Source organism: Papio anubis, chromosome 13 (assembly GCF_008728515.1).
Source record: "Papio anubis isolate 15944 chromosome 13, Panubis1.0, whole genome shotgun sequence".
In the NCBI taxonomy this organism is placed as follows: Eukaryota; Metazoa; Chordata; class Mammalia; order Primates; family Cercopithecidae; genus Papio; species Papio anubis.
The window spans coordinates 22,800,902-22,825,834 of record NC_044988.1 but is presented as its reverse complement, the minus strand read 5'-3'; the positions used below and the strand labels follow the sequence as shown (position 1 = coordinate 22,825,834).

General features: G+C 38.7%; 1 protein-coding gene and 1 long non-coding RNA gene across 2 annotated transcripts in view; both read left to right on the top strand.

The window, feature by feature from the left end:
* The window catches only part of RORB (RAR related orphan receptor B), a 196,791-nt gene that overhangs the window by 45,615 nt on the left and 126,243 nt on the right, over positions 1 to 24,933 (top strand). The window lies entirely within an intron of this gene.
* On the top strand, positions 6,937 to 11,865 carry LOC108582438. The gene is made up of 2 exons (XR_002517643.1): positions 6,937 to 8,678; positions 11,460 to 11,865. It is a non-coding gene; the product is annotated as an uncharacterized LOC108582438 (long non-coding RNA).

The following is a 24,933-nucleotide window of genomic DNA, read 5'->3' as shown; positions in this document are numbered from 1 at the left end:
GGCAAGGTACTTAAGCCTTCTGAGCTTCAGCATTCTCATGCTTAAAATGGGAATAATGGAATCTACCTTAAAAGACAGGTTATGAAAATTAAATACTGTAGCATAGATAAAATGCCCAGTATACTGCCTGGCATATTTTAGGTACTTAGCACATGTTCATTCCATTTGCACATCATTAATTCTCACAGTCCCTGATTGTGAGAGCCTTCAGACAGACGGGCCCATCAAAGCCCTTCTGTCAGGTACACTCACACCACTCAATCATTCACTGATTTTGGTATTAATCACACCAATGAGCCTGGTAGGCACCAGCATGCTTCTTTCCACCATATATGGCAACCCATCCTCAAGTGAGAATATTTGTTTTCACCCCTAGCAGTATCTACAGGCTTCAGGTACAGGCAGATATATGAGCAACAGGACGGTGTGGAACAACCCTTTGAGGAAGAGTTGCATCACATGCCACTCATTCAACTCATGCATTGTGGGAAAACAACAGAGGCCCATTTGCTCTTTTAATTTCAAAGAATCCTCTTTGTTCATTCTTTATTATTTCATTCAACAAAGATTTGTTGAGCCCATTTTTTGTGTATGCCAGACACTACTCTAGCCCTGACTTCAGGACCACATCAATCCCAGAAATCATGAGGCTGTTTTTAACAGACCACTCTAGGTAAATCCAGAAGTTCAACGAATTTGAGTTTAATTTTTTTTTTTTAATCTTCAATTGATGGAGGAGGAAGCAAAGGAGTTGGAACTATTTTGAAATAATGCACGTATGTCCAAATGAAAGCAAATTGAGTCAGTAAATAATATCTCCCTAATCACTTCTATCAAAAACTAATATAATCCCCTTATCAATGATCTTTAAAAGAGAGTTGGGAGATATTTTTCTTTATAGTAATGCAAAGGAAATTAATATCACTTCATCAGAGCCTGGGAGGAAATTACTGTGAAACACAGTCTCAGCTAAATGCATATAATATGAAACCTAGTTTCATATATAGGTGTAAACTAGGCTGTGATGTGGATTTGCAATTAAATAGAACACCTTGAAGCTAGACTCAAGCTGCTAGAGGGTTTTGTTTCCAATCCCTTGACCTAGGGTTTAAATTGGATGAAATCTTTCAGGATATTGTACCAGTGACTCTCTTTGGTGGAGGAGAGCCAGTGAAATGTACTGTCAGCAGACACAATACCTTTTCAGTTTCTTATTTTGTCTTCATTACTCGGCCTCTGTTACCCGCCTCCTCCAAACACTCTCAGGCTTGCCGCTTGCCTCGGTGCCTCTGTTTGCTCCATTCTCTATCATTATCCTTCTGATTTGAGGACACAGCTATTGATGTTGATTGCTATCCGGTCACATGACGGAGGCTGAAAAGGCCCACACCGCTACAGCAAGCCCTCATTTCCTCACTCACACACCCGCAAAGATTGTTCTTCAGGTTCCGGAGACCACAGGATGTCTCCGCGCAATTCAGTACCGTACACTGTTAAAGCCAAAGGTAGGGGGAAGGGATGTGCTCCAGTGATTGCTTATAGTTTTCTCATTTGCATACAGTGGGGCTAAATTAATAAATCAACGTGCTCTGAGGCTGCAGGCCTGATACAGAGGCCTAGTTCTGTGCTAAATTGACATTCATCTTCAGAGCCTGAATGTCTTCACCTGCCTCCCTTCTTGCTTATTCTTCTCCCTCCAAACACAGCCTTACTGGGCTGTCATGCAATGCTGTAGCTCGTGGAAGTCCCTGACTAGGAAACTGCATCACGACCAGCCCTCCTCTATGCTTTTACCACATGTGTCCTGGCAGAAACAAGTGCACAGATACTTGTCTCCTCTGTGTGCACAGGAATCCTGAGGGGAAAACCCTTCCTCTATCCAGCCAGCTCGATCAGCTGAGTCCACCCCCACCTGCAGAAGGAAACAGATGTCACAGTCAGGTCCCCATCACATCTAGAGGAATAAACATAAACTTTGAAAGCAGATCTTTAGAATTTGCATTCAGCATGGCCACTGAGTGGTCGGGCACAAATGGGGAGGCCATTTAACTCCTTGGAGGCTCGTTCGCCTCATCCTAAAATCGGTATTAGCAATATGGGATATTTCAGCACTTGAAAGTGGGAACGTATTGACAGTCCTATGGAAATTGCTATGTACTACAGAACTGCAAATTTGCTCTTCCCTTCTATTTCCACTGAGAGCAGGATTTTTTTGCAGTGCTTATTGGGGTTGAGGGTTCTTCCTTCTGTTTTTGCAAAGTGATTGCTATCTAGTTAACTAGTATTAAGTTGCATGGAGTTCATGGCTTAATTTACTCACAGGCCCTCCCTTCCAATTTTGTGCCTCAAAAGAGATCTTCTGGTACAGTGTTTAACCCAAGGTTACTGCAGGCGTGGGGATTTGGAGCACATTGGTAGTTCTAGTTGGAGTAAGATTGTGCTGCCTTTTATTAGGCATCAAATCATTCCATTATTTTACACAAACAACTAGCCCACAGGATTTTTTTTTTTTTTTGAGATAACCCAAGTCATTTATAGTAAATATATCTAACATTATCATAGCTAACTCATTCTCTGTTTCAGAAATGAATGAATCCAATTTCCCAGTATAGGTAATCAGGAGAAGTGTTCGTAAAATAGGTAATGTCTGAGAAAAGCCTTTGAAAATCAGAGAAAGAAGCAGAGTACCCTCAAGAAGAAAAACAAGCAAGGGTGAAGACAGAGAGATGAGAAGGTTGGAGAGAGGTTGTAGAAAACTAATCTGATTAGGCTGGGGAAATTTCTCAGGAGAGAAAGAAGTTCCCAGGTCAATTACATTTAGAAACACTTCAGACACTCTTTTTGGAGACTTGCAGTGCTCCTTAGAATATTAACCTGCAATATGGAAATTACAATTGAGTAACTCTTATTTTACCTGAAAGTTTTTTGGTTTTTTTTTTTTTTTTTCCCCAGAGGACATATACCTATTATCGTTGGCATAAGCCAATAATTGATGGACCTTTGGTAGAGTCTTTAAATCAGGGCAATGACACAGTCAACATTTTATTTCAAACATAGTCATCTAACAAAATGCAAAGGCATAAAAATAAAAGGAAACTAACTGGCAATAGAGAAATAAGTACAGGTTGTTGTATTAGTCCAGAAGAGTGATACTCATGAAAATTTTTATAGTTATAGACAAAAGGATAAATATAAAGACATGGCAGAAGGAAAATATGTGAGCTTTGGCATCTTATCAATGGGGATGATCTGGATAAAGCAATCTAAAAATGACGAAGATTTCAAACTGTCAGGATGGGAAGCAAAAATTGATTTGATTTTAGATAGAGGAGCTTGGAGATTCCTGTGGGAAAATGGTGGAAATCTGGGTTTACCACTTGAAAGGAGAGATGTGCCAGGGTTTAGGGAATCATCTTCAGAAAAGTCATCATTGAAATTGCTGAAGCAGCTGCATCTCTCATAAATGATATAGTAAGAGAAGCGATCAGGGTTGACATGAGACCTTGGAGGATTGTCTGGCTTTAGGGGGCAGAAAGAGGAAGAGGTACTAACAAAGAATGCAGCAAAAAAAAAAAAGAAGAAGAGTTAGTGTAGAACACTGTCACCGAAGCAAGTGAAAAAGGTTTTAGAAGATTTAGAAGAAGGACATAATCAATGGCATCATAAACTGATGAGAGTTTCAGGAAGAAGAAAGCTGAGAAAAAGCCATTGGCTTTGATGCATAGAAGTTTAATCACAGACAGCTCAGAGGGAAAAGTTCTCAGAGAGAAGTGGCAGATAGACTGCTAGGAACTGAGACTGTGGTGCTAGGTAGGTCTAGACCCTGTTGTGCATTTGAATCACCTGTAGATTTGATTGCTGTTGTTGTTTAATGCATGTAATCAAAGCCCACCTAGAGATTCTGATGTAGTAGGCTTAGGATGGAGCCTGATTATCTCTTGTGAGTGAGTTTAGAGGTGATGCAAATAAAGGACTATGTTTTGATAATACTGACAATGGGAGTGAAGACAGAAGAATATCGGGATCAAAATTTAGGAGTTTGAGACCAGCCTGGCCAACATGATGAAACCCTGTCTCTACTAAAAATACAAAAAATTAGCCAGGCATGGTGGCACATGCCTGTAGTCCCAGCTGCTCAGGAGGCTGAGGCAGGAGAATCTCTTGAACCCAGGAGGCAGAGGCTGCAGTGAGCCAAGGTCACGCCACTGCACTCCAGCCTGGGTGACAGAGAGAGACTCCATCTCACAAAAAAAAAAAAAAAAAAGTTGTTAGATTGTTTTGGTTCATTTTGTTTTCAGAGGAGAGACCCAAGTATGTGTGTAGGTTGCTGGAGAGAATTAAAACTAAAAGAAAATATGCACGAGAGAGATCATTGACGAAGCATGGCACAGAGCAAGAAAGGAAGAGTTGGGATCTGAGGTATTAGGAACCTGGCTTTAAATAAGGAGGTGGTTTGAACTTGGAGGGAAGCAGGATGAAAAGAAGGATGGTAAAGCCTACTAAGATGTAGAGCTAGAGAGGAGGGAAAATAGGTGATGATTAAAAATCTGTCAGTTAACCAAGGACCAAAGACCTTCTGTCAATATTGAAGGAGATAGAGTTATAATTGGAGAACCAAGATGGGAGGTTTATCACAGACGATTTGGGAAATTCTAATAGTAAACCCAAGAGGCTTGCAATTTTAAATAGAGTTGTCAGGGAGGCCTCACCAAAATGATGATATTTGTACCCAGATCTGAAGTTGGTAAGGGAGTAAGGGATGTGGATATCTGTTCAGTAGCACCCCAAGCAGAAGGAATAGCCCATGCAAAGGCCCTGAGGTGGGAGGGCACCTGATATGTTAAAAGAACAGCGATGTGTGAGAAGATGAGGTCACAGAATTAATGAGGGGAGGAGAGGTAGTGACTCCTATGACCCATGGTTACATAAGACCTTGTACAACATTGTAAATAATTTATTTTTATGTTAAGTAAAATAGGAATGCATTCAAGGGTGGAATGGAGAGTGATATTATCTGACATGTTTTTAAAAAATCCTCCTGGCTGCAGAAAATAGGCTGAAAGGAGGCAAGTAAGAAACCAGAAAGACCAACTACCAGGCTACTGTAATAATCCAGGCTAGAAATAAGAGGGACTTAGACCAGAAATGTAGCTCTGAAAATGCTTTAAATTTTTTTTAATGTTGAGTTTTCAATATAGTTTTTAAAGAAAGAACAAATAGCTTGCTGATGGATTAAATATGGAGTATGAGAGAGCACTCAAAGATGACTCCCCATGTTTTTTAGCAAGAGCAGCCAGGTCATAATGTTACCCATAACGGCATGACCGTGTGGGGAGAGGGTAAGGACGGGGCGGATCAAGAGCTAATGAGTGTGAGCTAGCTGTTATTATTGCAGCTTGTCTTATGATCACTTTCTCTTATCCTGGACATTATCTTTTTTTCATTGAATAGTATTGCCTTCATTGAGATTATAAATTAGGTAATTTTTATATTTGGAAAGATTTTCACAACTTCGGCTTCTCTGAAGCAGCAGTTTCTGCTGGCTGAGAAGTATAAGAAAACTGTAACTTCAAAATAATGCACGGACAAACCCTACACTGGAAATGAGCTTTCTGGTTAGAAAATATTTTCTTTATCCCATGGAATTCACTACTTCTTGTCCAGATTAATTCTTTTTAGTGTTTCTTATTTTGCAATTTACTTTTTCAGAATAAGTGGATTTACAGCATAATCTGGGTTTGCTGCACAAACAGTACACTGCACAACTTCATTTATGTTGCGGCTTCTTGCTCCCTGGAGTGGCTCAACGCAGCTACCCTGAGAGCAGCGTGAGCTTCAAAAGTGATAACTGGGCATTGCAGAGAATGTGGAAAATGCAGAAACATAAAGAAAAAATAAACATGTTAAAATATGTCAGTGAATTCTCTTCCAACCTTATTTTCTAAACATAATACCGTAAACAAATTTAGTATTCTACTCTTTTCATTTAAAATATTATAAGGAATTTTTTTATGGTTTTTGTTATTTTTCATGAACTTTCATGGTGATCCATAATATGGATAATGAATACCTCATATGTGTTTAATAGCTGCATCATTATTGGATATTTGTGTTCTTTTAAATAAAATATATTAAAAATAATGCTCTTTCAATCTTTTATTTAAATTGTCAATCCTTTATTTAAATCTTTGACCACATGAAAATGCAATATTGCATCAAATGGTATCAGTATTTAAAGACTTTTGAAATATGCGTACTGCTTAGTTGCTTTCTGTGAAAAGTTGTACCTGTTTATATTCTCATCCATATTGCTTAAGACTGCTTGTCGACCAGCCGCAGTGGTTCATGCCTGTAATCCCAGCACTTTGGGAGGCTGAGGCGGGTGTATCACCTGAGGTCAGGAGTTCGAGACCAGCCTAGCTAACACGATGAAACCCTGTCTCTACTAAAAATACAAAAATTAGCTGGGCATGGGAGCAGGCGCCTGTAGTCCCAGCTACTCAGGAGGCTGAGGCAGGAGAATCACTTGAACCCAGGAGGCAGAGGTTGCAGTGAGCCGGGATCGCATCACCACCACCGCGCACAACCCAGGGAAAAAAGAAAAAAATTAATTAAAAAAAAAAAAAAAAAAAAAAAAAGAGAGAAAGAAAGAAAGAAAAGAAAAAAAGACTGCTTGTAGAATTATGCGTATTTTTTGACTGTTGCAGGATTATGTGTCTGTGTTTTTGAGACAGAATTTTTCTCTGTCACCCAGGCCGGAGTGCGGTGGCGCAATCTCGGCTCACTGCAACCCTCCGCCTCCTGGGTTCAAGCGATTCTCCTGCCTCAGCCTCCGGAGAAGTTGGGATTACAGGTGCGTGCCACTACGACCGGCTAATCTTTTGCATTTTTAGTAGAGACGGGGTTTCACCATATTGGCCAGGCTGGTCGCGAACTCCTGACCTCAGGTGATCTGCCTGCCTCAGCCTCCCAAAGTAGGATTACAGGTGTGAGCCACTGCGCCCGGCCGACTGTGTGTATTTCTAATTCCCTTTCTTCTGGCCACACTAAGCAATTGCATCAATTTAAAAACATGAATTCAAAATGTTCTTATCAATATTTTCTTAAGTATTGTAAAATATTTTATGTTGTCCCACTGTTAATTAATTTGATATTTTTAAAGTGGAATGTGTTTTTAATCTCTGGCATTTTTTCACTTAAAGAAGAAAAAACCAATCTATGTATGAAAATATAGATTGTTTAGTCACTTGCAAATACCGATGTAGATGACTTTAGAGAGCAGAACTCACTCTTTTGGGAAAGACACACTTTTTCAGCCCTAAATGACTATAATAAGTGGTTCTTAACTTTGGCCACAGATCAGGATAACCTGAACTCTATCTCCAGAAATTCTCATTTAGCAGACCAGGGTGGGGCTTGGGTAACAGTAAGCTTTGAAAGCTCTACAAGTGGTCCTATTGCCTAGCTAGGGTTGAGAAATACTTTTCCATTAGTTTCCAATGTTAGAGAAGTAGTTTTTATTTCGAGCTCTGTGCAAGTTTCTCTTAATTGGCCAGTACCAACTTTGGTCCCTTCCACCTTTCAATTACCACCTGACAGTACATTTGACAGAAAAGGATGTCACTTAAAACCGTTTGCTCTTTCCTTATACAGCTACTCTGGAAGAAAGCAATTGTCAGGTTGATCCTATATACTGGTAATCATAAATAGCAAACTCTAAAGGGCAGCCCGAAGAATAAATATCTGCCAGGCATTATCTCTTCTATGAGCATTTATAGCTGCATTGTCCAATATGGCACCACTAGCTGTTGGGCAGTTGAAATGTGGCCAGTCCAATTGGACATGTTCTATAAGTATAAAATGTACCATTGATCCTGAAGACTACCAAAAAACATTAACTATGTTATTAATAATTTTTATATTGCTTGCATGTAAAAATAATATTTTAGATATATTGGATTAACCAAAATACATTTTAAAATTTTATCTATTTCTTTTTACTTTTTTAAATGCAGCTACTAAAAAGTTTTAAATTGCATGTAACATTTGCATTCTATTCCATGGAACAGTGCCGATCTAGAGATAATGTATGTGCACTGACATAAATTAAATTTGTTGTTTTCATATTATGGTATTCCTCATTTATCTGAGGGGGGATATATTCTAAGAACATCAGTGAATTCCTGAAACTTTGGATAGTAGTGAACCCTATATACAGTATGATTTTTCCTTATTGTAAGTCAAAACTTTGACACTTTTTGCTTAAAGAAAGTGCTTTATGGCTTCTTTTGGCATATGTAAATCGCCAGCAAATGCACTGGGGCCATTTTTAAATGAAAGAAGGGTGACTTGAACACAAGCACTGTGATATCACAATAGTTGATATGATCACCAGGTCAGCTACTAAGTGACTAAGGGGCGGAGGGCGTCAACAGCATGGATACAGTGGACAAAGAGATGGTTCATGTCCCAGACGAGACAGAGTGGGATGGCGAGAGATTTCAACACACTACTTAAACCTTATGAATTGTTCATTTATGGAATTTTTTATTTAATATTTTTGGACCAAGGTTGACCACCAGTAACTAAAACCACAGAAGGCACGGATTGGGGCAGACTACTATACTGGAAATTAATTCAGGAATCCCAACTTATACAATATAATTAGAGACTTAACAGTAGGTAGTTTCGTTTAACTTAATCTTAGGTTTTTTCACAGTGTATATGGAAATCTCTCAGAGTAAACTGGAATGTAAAAGTTCATCCTGGGGAAAAAATTATAGTGGTCGCCATTCGTTTGATTTTCAAAAGTTTATTATAAAGTACTTTTTCACCCTTTTTTGTTGACTGGATCATACCAAAAATATGGTATCCAATGCGGGGACCAAATTTTTAAAGGATATACACTAGATGGAGCATGTTCAGGAAAGAGCAGCCAGTATAGTAAGAGAGCTAAGGTATCACTACACAAGAGGCCATTGAAAGAACAAGGGATGGTCAGTGGAGAAGGAAAGATTCAAGGAAGCAATGCTGAGTGGCTTGCAACTGCTGGGGGGCAGGTGGAAGAAAGGTTACAGTTGTTCTATAGGCCTCAAGGAGTGAAGCTGCACCTAAAGGGTGGCGGTAGCACTGGGAGAAATTTGTGGTCAGAAAAGGGAGAATTTCTCATCAGAGCTTTCACTGTAAGAAATGGGCTAATTCTGCCGGGCACGGTGGTTCACGCCTGTAATCCCAGCACTTTGGGAGGCCGAGGTGGGTGGATCACGAGGTCAGGAGATCGAGACCATCCTGGCTAACAAGGTGAAACCCCGTCTCTACTAAAAATACAAAAAACTAGACAGACGCAGTGGCGGGCACCTGTAGTCCCAGCTACTCAGGAGGCTGAGGCAGGAGAATGGCATGAACCCGGAAGGCAGAGTTTGCAGTGAGCCGGGATTGCGCCACTGCACTCCAGCCTGGGCAATAGAGCGAGACTCTGTCTCAAAAAAAAAAAAAAAAGAAAGAAATGGGCTGATTCTAAGGTAATGAGAATCTCATCAGCAGAGGTGATCCAGTGTTATTGGGTAATCGTTTGGCAAGGATATGTTTTGTGGGGAGGATTTTCAGAATTTCACCTTATCATCTATAACATAATGATTAAGAGCACAGTCTCTGAAAACAGACAACCTAAGTTTGAATCTTGGCCATGTACTTCCTGGCTTTCTGACTTTGAGCAAGTCAAGTAACTTTTCTCCGCTTCCATTTCCTCCTTTGTAAAATGTGGAATATAATAATGGGACTACATCCTTAAGTATGTTATGAGAGTTAAATATTAATATATTAACAAACAGAGAACTTTAAAAATGCCTAGCATGTAATATGCACAGTATAAGTGTTTAGCTATTAATCATTCAATGTAGGGTCATGTTTCTATACTGAGCAAAAGGGCTTCTTCCATATCATGTTTATAATATCACTTATTCATTCACTCATTCATTCCATAAACTAATATATTGAGCACATATCCTGCACGGTGCACCCTTCTAGGCTCTCAGTATAAGGTGGTCAATGCAGAGAAGATTTCTGCCCTCACAGAGAGACAGGCGATAAAGATATAAAGACATAAAATAATAATAATGGTAAGTGCTATGCCGTTAAAACAGGGCAATGTAATGGAGAAAGATTGGCAGTCACGGAAGAACTGTCTGAAGATCTGAATCGAAGGGCAGACCTAAGCAAGAGAGCATTTCAGACAGGTGTTTTTGGTGGAAAAACCATGAGGAGGAAATAAACTTGGAGTGTTCAAGGATCAGAAAGAAGGCCACCGTGGAGTTTAGGAAGCCACGGGAAGCTGACTTAGGACGGATGAGTTTGGAGAGGGGAAGGAGCCTTGATATAGAGTTTGGGTTTTATTCTGAGAGCAGGGAGAAGCTGTTGGAGGATTTTACACAGAGGGGTATGGAGCAGAAGTGGAAGCAGGAAGACCAATTTTGGGTAGTCCTGGTGAGAGCAGATGGGTTTTAACAATTATTTTTCTTCCTGAATCTGGAGCCACCAGATGAGACTTACGTAGTTTGCCTCTTTTTTCATTTGCATTTTGGTTCTGTTTCAGGAACCAAACATTTCATCTACTTACATATTTGAAAATTCAGAATCATAAATAAATATTAAGAATTCCGGGTAAGAATGCTCTTTTTATCCATAAGAATTTTGAGACCCGGAGTAGTAAAATTACTTCTCAAAGGCTATATTTTGTCAGTAACAGAACTATAACCAGAATTGGCATCACATACCTTACCAGTGACTAACAGGTTACCACTTATGTATCAGGCACTGAGGGTAGTATTCAACAGTGAGGTGAAGTTTATGTCAAAAATGTGATTTTTAAACGCAAGGAGCAAATGGATTCAAAGAGAAAGCACAAGTTCTATAAGCATGAACTTAAATGAATCACCAAACCTATCTTTGCAGGCCAATTTGTACAGCCACTAATTGATAGATCATTTACCTGTTTGAAAAAATTACTTTGCACTTTCAATTATTTTACACCCTCTGTTTTAAATATCAAGCAAATGACTTCAAAGAAAATTGGGATCTTATGATTTCCTACTAAAACCAGAGTAGGCTGAGCTGTGGGGCCAGTCTTTACTTTTTTCGACCCAGGCGTAAACAATATGCAACCATCTAGAACTGACATGAAATGATCTGTAGCACTTTAGAACTTGAAGATCTCTTGGAAATCATCTAATTCAACAGTTCTCAATGAGTGACTCCCTGACCCACAGTGTCAGCATCACGTGGGAAATTGTTAATTTCCAATTAACAGTTGGAGATCATGAATTCTCGGGCCCCACCTGCTGAATCAGATCTTAGAGATGAAGTCCAACAATTGGTGCTTTAACAAGCCCTTTTGTTAGGAGCTCTCAATCCACACTTAAATTTGATAACCTCTGATTTACTCCAAACTCTTGATTGCACAGGTGAGACAACTGAGAACCAGAAAAGTAAAGTAATTTGCTTGGGGTGATCCAGCTCAGCATCAAAATCAGGACCAGAACCTGGACCTCCTGACTCCTAGTGCCATGTATTTGCATTTTGAACTGGACTTCCTTCCTTTCTCTGCCATTGCAACCTGAGAAGCCCAGGTTAGGTCCAATCATCATTGCTTTTTGTCTGTGCCCTCCTATCCTACATCAGGGAAAGTTATGCTTCACCGAAGCACCTGGGCTTTTCATTTCTTTTTGGACAGTTGCAGGAGTTTGTTATTTAAAAGCTGCATAAATAACAAGCAGACACAGCCAGCCCTGTTTAGCCACAGCTAAACCTTAGAAGGGAGTGTAGAACAACCCAAAGTCCAGCCTCTTCCAGATGTAATTTGAATAACTTTAAAAAAAAAAAAACAGAATAGAAGGCCACTATCTATCTTCACAAGCATTTATCTGATCATAGCTTCAATACAAGCTTTCTGTTTGTTTGTTTATTGAGGACTGAATTAATACAAAGGTCTCAGTAAAAGTGGAAAGATAGTTGAAATACTAGCCTGAAAATTCAGATGACCAATGAATATTTGGTAGCACCAGGCCACAGCAGTGTGCCCCCTGCTTTCTCTGCTAGTAAGATGGCATTAAGAATTCAGTCCCCGCTAAAAAGATATCTTGTCATCCTAGAACGTTGCCCAGCATCTCCTTTCTATAGTTGTGAATATAGCCAAATACGATACAGTTACCCAAATGGTTGGGTGGTGTTTCTCTCAATCAGAATGTGTCTGTGTACAGAAGAGGAGAGAAGGAAAAAAAAAAAAAAAGACCTAGAGAGAAACGTGGGCACAGAAGCAAAATCAACACTGGGAATTGGCTATCTGAGGAAATCAGTCATTAAAACTAGGCACATGCTAATTGCATGGCCTGGCCCCCATTTTTCTCCCTCACAGCCCCCCTCTCAATTCAGTTTATTCTCCTAAGCACTGAGGCTACAGCCTGGCTGGCCTCTTATGTAAGTCTGAAATCAGATCTGGCATGCGGTTTGTTTTAGCCTGTCACAGACGCAGGGCACTGTGTTGCCCTCGACAAGGCTGTTCAGCATAGCATATGACTGTAAATCTTCTTTTTCATGCACCACAGTGGGGACCTTTGTCCTAGCAGTGATTTAGCAGCTTTTATTAGCCTGAGAAGCAGCCAGTAATCAGGAGACATTTAAAGTGGGAGCTTGCTCTTTTCGATGGAGAAGAATCCAGAAACCAACGGCTCTTTGAAAATTACTTTTGATGGGAGAGAAATAAAACCTTAATACATATAAGTATATGGTACGTTTCCATTTTAAATTTATTATTGCTCAAACAAATCTATACATAATTCAGCAAAGACTTGAAGTCACGTATCTTTAAAACTCTGCATTCATCAAGTCATGAAGTTCAAGGGTTTATTTAACTTTGAGTTTTCAGAAGTATGCATTTTGAAAGAACGTGGGTCTTGGATGGCAGCTCCCTGTACGTTATTCAGATCCTGGAGTGTCCACTGCTTTTAAATTCACTGTAATTCCAATTAGAGCTTGGGCTCAGGGGTTGGCAGCAGCTGCAAATAAGAACTAATAATGTTTCATTCCACTGCTTATGTATTCTGCAAATGCGTTCTTGACATGGTAGTTTGCATATGATGTCAGCGTGGGAAAATAAGAAGGTATTAGCATCTGTAAGCCCAGCAGAAATTTCTCAGAGAAGTCACTTCTCGAATTCATACAGCTGATTCCACAATTTAGGCAGTGTTCACATTTTTAAAATATATTTTGGTGATTTTTTAAAATTAATTGAGTCATAAAATATCAATGGTTCCTTATTTGCATGTATTTGCAAAGTTTAAATTCACTTTTTCTGAGATGGAGTTTTCTATTGCAAATTGTTGACGTTGTTACTTTCTGCCTTTGTAATTTTGGTGCTGATATAACATAATTATTGTTAGAAATTTAAATATTTACGTATAGCCATCAATGTGAAGGCTAGTGGTTGAAATAACTTCTGTAAGTCCCTGGAACTATTTGTGGGAAGACAGAGCATTATATGAATCCAGTTCGTTTATATACTTATTATTATACTTATTACTGAGATATGTTATTGTAGAAACACAAGGGCCTCTGCTGTAGGTCGTAGGACCCTCTGGGATGGTGAAAGAGTGTCATATGACACTAAAAGAGTAAAATGAGCCTTTCAAAAGGAACTCTTGCTTTTAAAATGTGGCATAAATGATCTTATCTCTACAGCAAGGAGTTTGATCCTGATTCACAAAGAACTGGAGTTATGCAGCCAAAGAAAAGTGGAGCCCTGTCCATTTATCTGAGGATTTGGGGACCATCCACAGCGACCAGGCAGATTGTTCAGGAAACAAAGCCCACCCTTCCCTGCATTATCTGATGGCATAGATGGTCTTATATTTCCCAGATAATTGCACCACACACTGTTTTACTTTGCTGGGTCATAGCAACTGGCTGATCTGCCATAAGATAAATGGCAACAACAAAAAAAAAATTCACCAGGAAAGTCATTCCTTTAAAAGTATTTACCTATATGCTGTAGTGGGTGCTTTGTGTGCTGGGGAGCAGGCAGCCAGGATGGGGGCGGTAGGAAATGAGTAATGATCTGATAATGGAGCTGAATGGGGCCATAGAAATATTTTCACACCATCCTGCTATTGCTACAATAGCTGAAACCCAGAAATTTTGTGGCTTTCTTCACAGTCAAATGATGTGTTAATGTCAATAGATTCTGGTTGTCTTGACTCATTTCTTGATAATTTTTTTTTTTACTCTGACTATACTATCGTGTAGTAGATATGTCCTTGCCTATTTAGTGTTCATTTCTCCCTTTTTTCTACCCACTAGTGCCTCCCCTCCCAGCTGTTCTTCCAGGAGCAAACTCCCCATGTAGCTCATAAGATGCAGGTGAAGTTGATCCTATTCTCATCCCCATTATCAGATTGAATCAGTCTAAATGAATCAAGGTAACCTCTTCTCCTTTGCCTGGGATTGCTCTGGGAAACAGGCTTAAGCCAGTCATCACATGGCATTCTCTAACATCATTGTTGGCTCAAATAAATAGATGAGAAAACTACCCTTCTATACTTGAGACAGAGCTACTCCTGCCCCTCCACAGACATGAATGAGGAAGCAGGTAACCCCTGTTGCTGCTGGCAAACATCTGGAACCATGCAGAAAGCCAGCTTGAGGAACAAGCCTTACACACAGAGGAGAATAGTGCCAAGAGAACAATCTGAACCTTAATTGCACCTTGAGCTTTTCCTGTCTCTGGATATTTTAAGGGAGTTAATACATTTTTTAATTGTTTCAGCCAATTTGAGTCAGGAGTTCTGTGACCTGTGGTTGAAACATCCAACCTCATGCGCACTAATGTATTCAGGTATGCAAATATACCAATACTTATGATTTGGACTAAGGAAATGATTTTGCTTTTACAGAAGATCCCACTATCATTGTTAACATGGTTTTCCACAACTTTGGCCTTAATTATGTAATGGCTGAGGATTTTTTATAATATCCCTCACAACTCAAGTAACCAGGACAAACTTATTAGGGCTTCAGCACAAAATTGCAACAAGCAGAAGCATAGAGACTAAAATTCTGTCTTGTTCCTTTTTTTGGTTTTGCTTTTGACTTCCTAACAAGGAGGAAACATCATGTTTGATTTCTTTCTGGTTGCTCGTATGAGGCACATTTATTGGTTCATGGTGTATTTTTCTATAAGTTTTAAGTTTATACAACTTAAGATATGATAATCAATTACTGTGTAAAATTTAGAAAATATTTAAAGAACAAGAAAATAAAAATGACCTGTCATAGTCTTATCCTCCAGAACAAACAATTATTAGCAGATACTTATATATGCTTCATTGTGTACACATTTTCATTAATATTTACTTTATGTAAATATTGCTATTTTTAAAACTACTGTATTCTTCCCATACTGTGAACATCTTGATTAATGTTATATTCCATTTGAATTCTCACAACCCTCAGAGCTACCCTTCCTTTTGCGGCTGTTCCTCAAATAGCTACATCCAGCCTGTGTGCCTACGGATTGAAAGGATATTCAGTTGAGCTTGAGCAGGACGGGTGACTGTCAGAGCTGGGGACTGTTATTATTCATCATTCAGAATCTGTTGTCCTTGTGTGGGCACTTCTTTGAGATAGGCCTATTACTTCTGCCAGTTTTCCCTCTTTCACTACCTTTTTAACTTAGTTCGCCTTCCCATTTTAAGCCTATATTAAACAGATACATATGTTGACTTTAGAACTCAAATGAATGGAAGATTCACTTGTTATCAGAAACTGCATCCATTCATTCGCCTGTTCATCCAGCTCATATTTATTGAACACCCTTGTAGGGAGTGAGTGGATTATGGTACCTGACCTTCAGAATTTCCAGTGTATTTGGAGAGACAGAACTTTAAAAATATCACAGTAATGCAACGTAAGAAGAATAAGGACAAAGTGCTGCGAAGAGATAGAGGGAGAAACAATGAGAATCTGCAAGCCCTGCTTGTCTTCAGGAGCTTTGCAATCTGTATGATGTCATTTTACATAAGCCTTAAGCCTGGTTATTTGCCAGTTATCCTGGGACTTTTAGCTGTAGAAAGGATATAAGTACTTGAGTGCTATATTAAATATCCCTCTTGAAGAGAGTCTATTAAAATCAGACACATGTAAGTGGTCATTGCTAGCAATAAATATGAAAAGAAAAATTCTAGGGAGAGTGTAACTGATCCATTTAATTAAGACTTCAGTCTCTTGGACTGGAGCATGGTTGTCCACTTTAAAATGTGGTATTTGGTAGCCATATTTTCCAAACTCTGTGCATATGATTTGATAACCACCATGGGCCCAGGGCAGGGGGCAAAATATATGAAACTACTACTGTTTCGAAAAATCCAAGGCACCAGATCTCTATAAACGATATTGCCCAATATTTCCTTGTATATTTGTGTCTTTTTAACAAATCATTTTCTTTACCGTATATACCAGAATGCCAGCCTTCTGACACCCTGGAAGAGGTGGAGTGAGTCATTAAACATTGCCTCCCAAGCTCCAAGGTACAGAAATTAACGGAAGGCAGACACGTTAGACCTAGCTGCTCCTACCAGAATCTGAAAACGAGACTGGTATTGCGTGGAGTTACTGGATGACAGCTCCCTCGACCCAGACCCATGAAACCCATTTCATATAACCTTAGCTACCATGATTCCTTGCATGTTTTTAAACCTTGGTGAGTTGTTTTTCTTTTTAATATAGCTACGGTTTCACCTTTGACTTTGCACATTATTGACAGAGCTAAAAACCTGATGAAATTTAACAACAAATCCAGATATTTCAGACTGGATTTTTATACACAAAGACAGGACCTTTGGACTTTAAAGATCACTCAGGCTAGACAGGATAATAATAGTAATATTCTGGTTTTCTATGACATTTTCCTACCAAAGAGATGAATGCACCTTGATAGCAATATTGAAATATTCATAACCTTCTCATACAGTAGATGTAATACTGTTATCCTCCCTTGTTTATGAAAAAAACAAGGCCTGCTTTTTTTAAAGGCATTGTTCAAGGTCATATAGAAAGTATTTAAGTTAGGACTCTCAGGATCTTTCCAGCAAGGACAGTAAGGAAACATCTAAGAATTCCACATAAATGTCATATGACCACATTGCAAATCATTTGCAAAATGTCATTTGAATGTATTAATATTGAATAGTCATATGGAATGAATCCTGCTTGAAATTCACATCTCAAAAAACTAAAGCAAAGGTATTCAGAAAATGCCAAGAGAATTGGAGCATTTGTTTCCTCTACAATTTACCCATTTCTATTCACTATTCTTCAGTGACATGTGAGAACCTCAAGGTTGTCATACAATATGTCGTTTAGGAGTAAGAAACCATCTCTAGAAGCATCGTTTGGGTGTTTACCTTACAGCTTAGTCTACAAAGTTCAAATTGCAAGTCACGACTTGAAGTGCAAAATGTTTTTAATTTGTTGTGTGCTTGTCAGTGTGGCTTAATGAAAGTACTCAGAATTCGAAGTAGGGTGGAGGGCTCAATGTGCCACATCCCTTAAATTCTCTAGCAATGTAAGAACGTCATCCACACAAAGTGTGTTAAAGAGCACTGTGTCTCCATCTGTGAACAATCACTTCCAACTCTAAACCAGGTTATTGAACTGAAAACATCAGGGAAAATGGCATGAGTAGGGTTGCTTTTTCATAGATCTAAGAAAATACATATATTCTCAGAAGTTTTTAGATTTGGTAGAAACATTTGATATCTTTCCAAAGAGAGACCAAAAGTGGTTGAGTTAAATTTTAAGGCAGATTCCAAAGATCTTAGTCATTCTTTTGAAATTTTTCTAATAAAGTTGTCTAATAATAATTTATGTAATAAAATAATAAATTTATATAATAATAAACCTAAACGTATTTCAGTATAGATAAATGGTATGTGATTATCACAGTTTATTTGTAATTTCGTAATTACTTGCCCTCACTAAAAATCAAAAGTAAAACACATAAATGGTTCTTTCATACAACAACATGGGTTTCTGTTTCTGTTCCACAGTCCAGTTAGAGCCATGGGAATATACACTGTTTGCCTTCATTCTATCTGAAAACACATTGGTTATCAGGATTAAACCTTGAAATCCAGCATGAGACTGTAGTCTTTGCTTTCATTCTATAGTGTGGATAAGAAGCAGTTATTCCTCCCAGCTCCTGAGTCAAATGAAAGATGATGTTGCTGCCAATAGATTCAACTTCCCTTCTTCTGTAAGAGAGTAAGCCACACTCTTCTACATACTCCCAGAGAATTGAATGAGAAGAGGAAATATTAGAATCAAATTGTAGGAGTAGAAATCTCCAACTTCCTGAGAGGCCTTCACTGAGTCTCTCCCCGAGATGGGAGGAATGGACTATTTCAGCTCATTAAATAGTCATCGCTGCATTCTATGTTTCTCTCGTTCTTGTTCTAAATGTCAATCAAAAAGAGGAGTGAAATATCAGGAGAAATAGTTAATAAAGAAATACACTCCCTTGAAAGGTACTAAAGTAAATATCTTTTTTTTTTATAAATAACATAAGCCTATACAATCATGTTTTGACATCTGTCTCTAAGTACCAACTACATGAAATAAACAATAGAAATAAAGCAAATCTTTTATTTCTAGTATAAAATAACATTTTAGGATTTCATGTGCCATGTTCATCCACAAAATTGGAAACATTCAAACTAGAATTGTGATAGTTTTATTAGGAAGAATGAGTCCTTAGTCATATTTTATTTTTTATTTTGAAATATCATAATTTTAGACTTACAGGAAAGTGCAAAAATAGTACGAGAGTTCACACACAGCCTTTACTCAACTTTCCCGGTTGTTAACAATTTATATAACCAGAATACTGTGATCAAAACCAGGAAATTAACATTGGTAAAATAATACTAATTAAATCACAAACATTTTTCAAATTTCACCAGTTTTTGCTCTAATGTCATTTTTCTCTTCCAGGATCCAATCCAGAATTCCGTGTGCATTTAGTTGATGATGTGTTTCTCTAATCTATGAGAATCTCTCGGTCTTTCTTGTCTCTCATGACCTTAGCACTTTTGATGAGTACTGGCCAGGTATTATGTAGAATGTCACTCCACTCAATGTGGGTTTGTCTGATATTTTCATGAGTAGATTGCTTATATGCATTTTTAGCCAGAATATCATAAAACATTGTATGCCTTTCAGTGTGCTATATCAGAGGATGGTGCATGTTGTCAGTATGTCATATTGCTGATGGTGTTTACTTAGACCATTTTCTTAAGGTGGGGTCTTGCAAATCACTAGTAATCTTGACTCTGTTACCCTTGAACCCTTGAAAACTTCTATGCCCAAATGCACTATATATTTCAGTCTACTGTCTTATTGTACACACAATTATATGTCAGGTGTGACTCCATATCTTTCCTATAAGGATATGCTCAAATATTATTCTTGGTATCTCAAAGTTAGATCCAATGAAGTAGGAATTCAAGTAAAATACTTTATAATGTACTGTGATTCCTATAATCTTCTCTGTGTGTATGTATGAATAAATTGTTGTATCTCTAATATATAATATTACTGCAATGCATTTTTATACCAAGGATATCAAGAAATTTATACATTTTCATTTGTTTGGGAATCCCATCTGAGACCAGAGGTGGAGCTCTGAATGCTTTGGAAGCACTCCAATCACTGTCTTGCTAGTTTGCCTCTTCTTAGACCGGATGTACTAGGAAGCTCTCTTATTTTTTTCTCCCTACTCTTTCACCATGACCCAGTGTTGGCTCATGTACCTCTGAAGCAATAAAGGAGTTGAATGGTGGGATCATTATTTCTTAACAAACATCAGTCAACATGGACATTGGAATCCATGTCAGTGAGGAACTTAGTAAGAATGAGACAGCACACAACTAGGATTTTTGAAAACTCTTTTTAAATGTTTTTTATTTTGAAGTGCTGTCAAACTTACAGAAAAGTTGCAAGAATAGCAAAAATACTCCCATGTTCACCTCACCCAGATTTCCCAATTATTAACACTTTATCACTGTTGCTTTCTCATTCTTGCTCCCTTTCTCCCTCTCCCCCATCTAAAAATCATTTTAAGGCAGGTGGAGACATGTTCTTTTACTTCGCTAAATACTTCAATGTGCATTTCTTAAAATAAAAACATTATCTCATATAATTACACTACACTAATCAAAATCAAGAAATTAACAATGATATGTTGCCACTACCTAATGAACAGACCTTATTTATATTTCACCTACTTTCCCAATAATGTTGTTTTTAGCAAAAACTAAAAATCTTAAGTGGAGTCCAATCCAGGATCACGCATGCCTTCAGTTGTCATGTCTCTTCAGTCTTTTTTTTTTTTTTTTTTTTTTTTTTTTTGAGACAGAGTCTCGCTCTGTCACCAGGCTGGAGTGCAGTGGCACAATCTCGGCTCACTGCAACCTCCAACTCCCAGGTTCAAGCGATTCTTCTGCCTCAGCCTCCCGAGTAGCTGGGACTACAGGCACCCACTACCACGCCTGACTAATTTTTGTATTTTTAGTAGAGACAGGGTTTCACCATATTGGCCAGGCTAGTCTCGAACTCCTGACCTCATGATCCGCCTGCCTCAACCACCCAAAGTGCTGGGATTACAGGCATGAGCCACCACACCCAGACCTCAGTATCCTTTAATCAGAACTATTTCCTCAGTTCGTTTTCTTCTTTTATGACATTAACATTTTTTAAAGTGTAGAGGCCAGTTATTTCATTGATGTTTCCTCCGTATGGATGTGTTCAGTGTTCCTTTGTGATGAGATTGAAGTTGTGCATTTTTGACAGTCATGTGTCTTGAAGAGACTTGTAATGAAGGGACTACCTACACAGGTATGGGCAGGGCTAAGGGATGCTGAGGCACACAGAACTAACAACAGAGGAAGTGGCTACAACTCTAGGGGAGCCTGTTTCCAGGTAGAACCTTGGAGTGAGTGGGTTAGAGACTGAGGAAAGCAAGTCTTAGAGGGATGCAGACACTGCCACAGCTGTGCCAAAGACAGGAGCGGAAATAGATGCCTTCCAATGGTGACTATAACGCGAAGCCAGAAGGCAGGAAAGACCCGTGATGTCCGTCATAAGCACCAGCCTTCTGAGGCCCAAAGCAAGACAAACAATGGCAAGGGAATGCAGCTGTAGGTAAATGGAGAATAGCCACTGCAAAATTTAATATGCCTGTTTCTCATTTCTCTTCTTCGACACATATCATCAAGCTGTCATGTGCAATGTCCTACACAAGAAAATATATAAAGAATTCTAATCTATGAATTAGAAAACCTGGTCTTAGTTGCTGGTATCACCTGCTTTGGGCCATGTTACCTTAAAGGAGACACTTAGCCCCTCTGAGTCTCCGTAAAGATGGTATTCTAACATCTGTCCATCTCCCCCATGATGTAGCTGCAAAGATCATTATCATTGCTATATAATAGGCATAGAACTAGGAAGTTACTCACAATTCATTAACTTACAGAAAAAGCAAATGAAGCATAAGGATTTGTGTTTATGCCTCATGTTCAAAGTAATAATGCCTATGCCTCTGTATTTGAATTGTTTTCCAAGAAAACCATTTTCCAGTGTAGTTTTCCTTTCCTGCATCTACTTCCTTGTGAGTTATGTAACTGCAAATTACTGTAACTTGCAAGCCCACCATTTTCTCCCATTTGGGTAGATTGCTGAAAAGAATTGTACTTTTTTGGCTGCTGTATCTCTTGGTTGCTCTGTTTTCCTTCCCCCTTTGCATTTCTGCAGTCATTACTTTGTATAGCCAACTCTGGTTCTTTGAGTAGTCAGTAAATATGCAGCTGGTGAAAGGTAGGTAGAGTTAATGTAAACATGGTTTTTATTTAAGTCTCCTTTTTAAAAAATATAGCATTCACTAGGATTCAAAAAAACTTAGAAATGAAAAAGAAGATTTTAAAAAAGAAATAGACTAGGAGAAAGCACTGACAGGTTGAGATTTAATGGGATCTCAATTTCTCAGTTTTAGGTTTTTTTTTTTTTGAAAGGTGTAAAGAGGCCAGAAGCTTAGGCTTGGGTTGGTGGCATTGAGAAAGTGTGGCTTTCTGATTGGCAGCAAACATTCAGAACATCTTTCTGCTTACAAGTTCTCAGCATGGGTTGAGTAAATATTGGTTCACTGGCATTTTTGAGCAGTGGCGACTATCACAAAGAAGATCTCTTTACTGTAATGGGCACTTGTCAGACACAGAAAAAGAAAACAAGCATCTCTTTAAATTTCCTATTGTGTTGTTACATCTCTGTCAGTGGTGGTTCCTATTATGTGTTACTTGAATCTGGTATTCAGTAACTAATGACATGAATACCAGATATCAGGATAACTCTGAGCTAAAAACACCCACTCTTTGCAAAGGCACACTCTTTGCAATATACTCACTCAGCAGAAAGGGCCCTGTGCAAAAATCCATTTGTTCACAAATTTATACAAATAAAATTACTATTTGAGAATTGCTAGGCAGAACCAGCAGGTGGATTTCTGATTGTTTCTTCTTTGGTTGAACATCTAGTGACTTTGAGCAGAAGAACAATGAATTTTGAGACATAGTAACATCAAAATCAATATGTTGAGTAACGTCACATATATGATGTGTTTCGTCACTGTTCACTGCCAGCTCTCATTTTTGCTGGCAAATATCAGCATCAAACTTTTTTCATAAGAGTTCTGTACCTTAGAGATCAAAGTGGTTTTGTTTATTTTTAGTTTGATAGGCAGACGCATGACCCCTCAGTAGTTAAATTTTTCAATTGTGAAGATGAAAATTATTTATCTTTACATTTATTCAAAAAGTGAAATGTAAAAACGTGTCTTAATATCTTAGACCATGCCTTTCCCTAAAAACCATCTTTTTTTTCATATATTTTAATTTAAACTTTTCTGCTTGTGTGTTGGCAAAATAAATCTTTTTCAGGTTATATGTGATTGTCCTATGGATACGCTGTTGAGTGAGATCTCCTAGTTTCATCGTCTGTACTTAGACTTAGGTCAGAGTCCCCTTCATGTCTCTTACATGAATATCAGAATTGCCGAATTCGAATAAAACTTCCCTGATTAATGACAAGTGCTCTTTGAAGATGTTCTGATGATCTCCAATCCTAAAATTCCTCGTTCAAAGGGTTGTGTAAAAATACTTCATACATTCCAATGTTGCTCTTAGGCACTGACAAAGGGTTAATATAGGTGAAAAAGACCATAGTCATCAATGTATGTGCTACCTATTGAGGGCAATGGTAAATCTGCTTCCTTCCTCTGCTGTCCTTTACCAACCCCTGTCACCTCAAACGATGAAAGGAAGAGTGAGGAAATGATAAAATCTAAGACCCGGGAAATTCATTAGCCCAAATATGCTCTCCATTAATGCCTTTCATCAAAAGCTTTTACAGCAATTCATTTTTTTTCTGGCTCTGTGAAATCTAAACTTTTTAAGTTAGAATCTCAAAATCATTCTGCTTCATAGAGTTGTTGGGAAGATACTAGATAATGCATGTACATTTCTTCTCATGTCTTGAGAACACATTATTTATGTTATTTTCTATTATTTTGTTAGTTGTATTTGTTGTATTATTCTGTCTCTACTACTATCAACAGTATTGTGTTTCCACAGTGGTTCTTTATATCTTCTTCTCCAAATCTTCATCTTTTATAAAATAAGCCCTTCTGGCTGGGCACAGTGGCTCACACCTGTAATCCCAAGACTTTGGGAGGCCAAGGCGGGTGGATCACCTGTGGTCAGGGGTTCGAGACTAGCCTGGCCAACATGGTGAAACGTCGTCTCTACTGAAAACACAACAATTAGCTTGGCATGGTGGCCTGTAGGCTCAGGTACTTGCAAGACTGAGGCAAGAGAATCGCTTGAATCCAGGAGATAGAGATTGCAGTGAGCCGAGATGGTGCCACTGTACTCCAACCTGGAAACAGAGTGAGATTCCATCTCAAAAAAACAAATAAATAAAATAAAGAAGCAGGGTAAGATGCAAGGCTGATAGCCCCAAATAAATCAGAGATGTCATAAGTTTATCAGTTATTCAGCCATATTGACATTGTCATTTGTTTATGTGAGTGTTCTTTCTATGTAGGAACCTAAAGTAACCCAGAAGTTTCTGTGGGTCTTGGTTTTCCAAAAGCTGCTGTTTGCCTACCTCATTTGGGGCAACAAGTGCCCCCTGCCAACCCTTTTTTTTTCCTCTGAGACAGAGGCTCGATCTGTCGCCCATGCTGGAGTACAATGGCGTGATCTCGGCTCACTACAACCTCCGTCTCCTGGGTTTGAGGGATTGCCGTGTCTCAACCTCCTGAGTACCTGGAAATACACGCACACACCACCACACCCAGCTAACGTTTTGTATTTTTAGTAGAGATGAGGTTTCACCATATTGCCCAGGCTGGTCTTGAACTCCTGTTCTCAAGTGATCCACCCACCTCGGCCTCACAAAGTGCTGGAATTATGGGTGTGAGCCACCGCGCCTGGCCAGAATGCCCTCTACTTAAGAGGACACTCTCTAGTGCTAGGAAAGCTGGATGGATTCCAAAGGAAGGAAACAGAGATTGACACAAGACAACATTGAATTGGACCTTCACATCTTCTTCTTGGTTACTGAGCTCACATAACCAAGATCGGGAAAGGGGTAGGGATTCAGAGTAGGTAATGGCGAGGACAGAGAAGTTGAGTTCTTCACAGCTCTCAGGAACAAGAACATGATAAATGTGGTGGGAAATGATGGTTTCCACAGAAAGCATAGTTTTAATAGATCCTGTGGTTTAATAGAAACCATAGTTTTAACAGGATCTGTTAAGTTGAATTGAATTCAGCA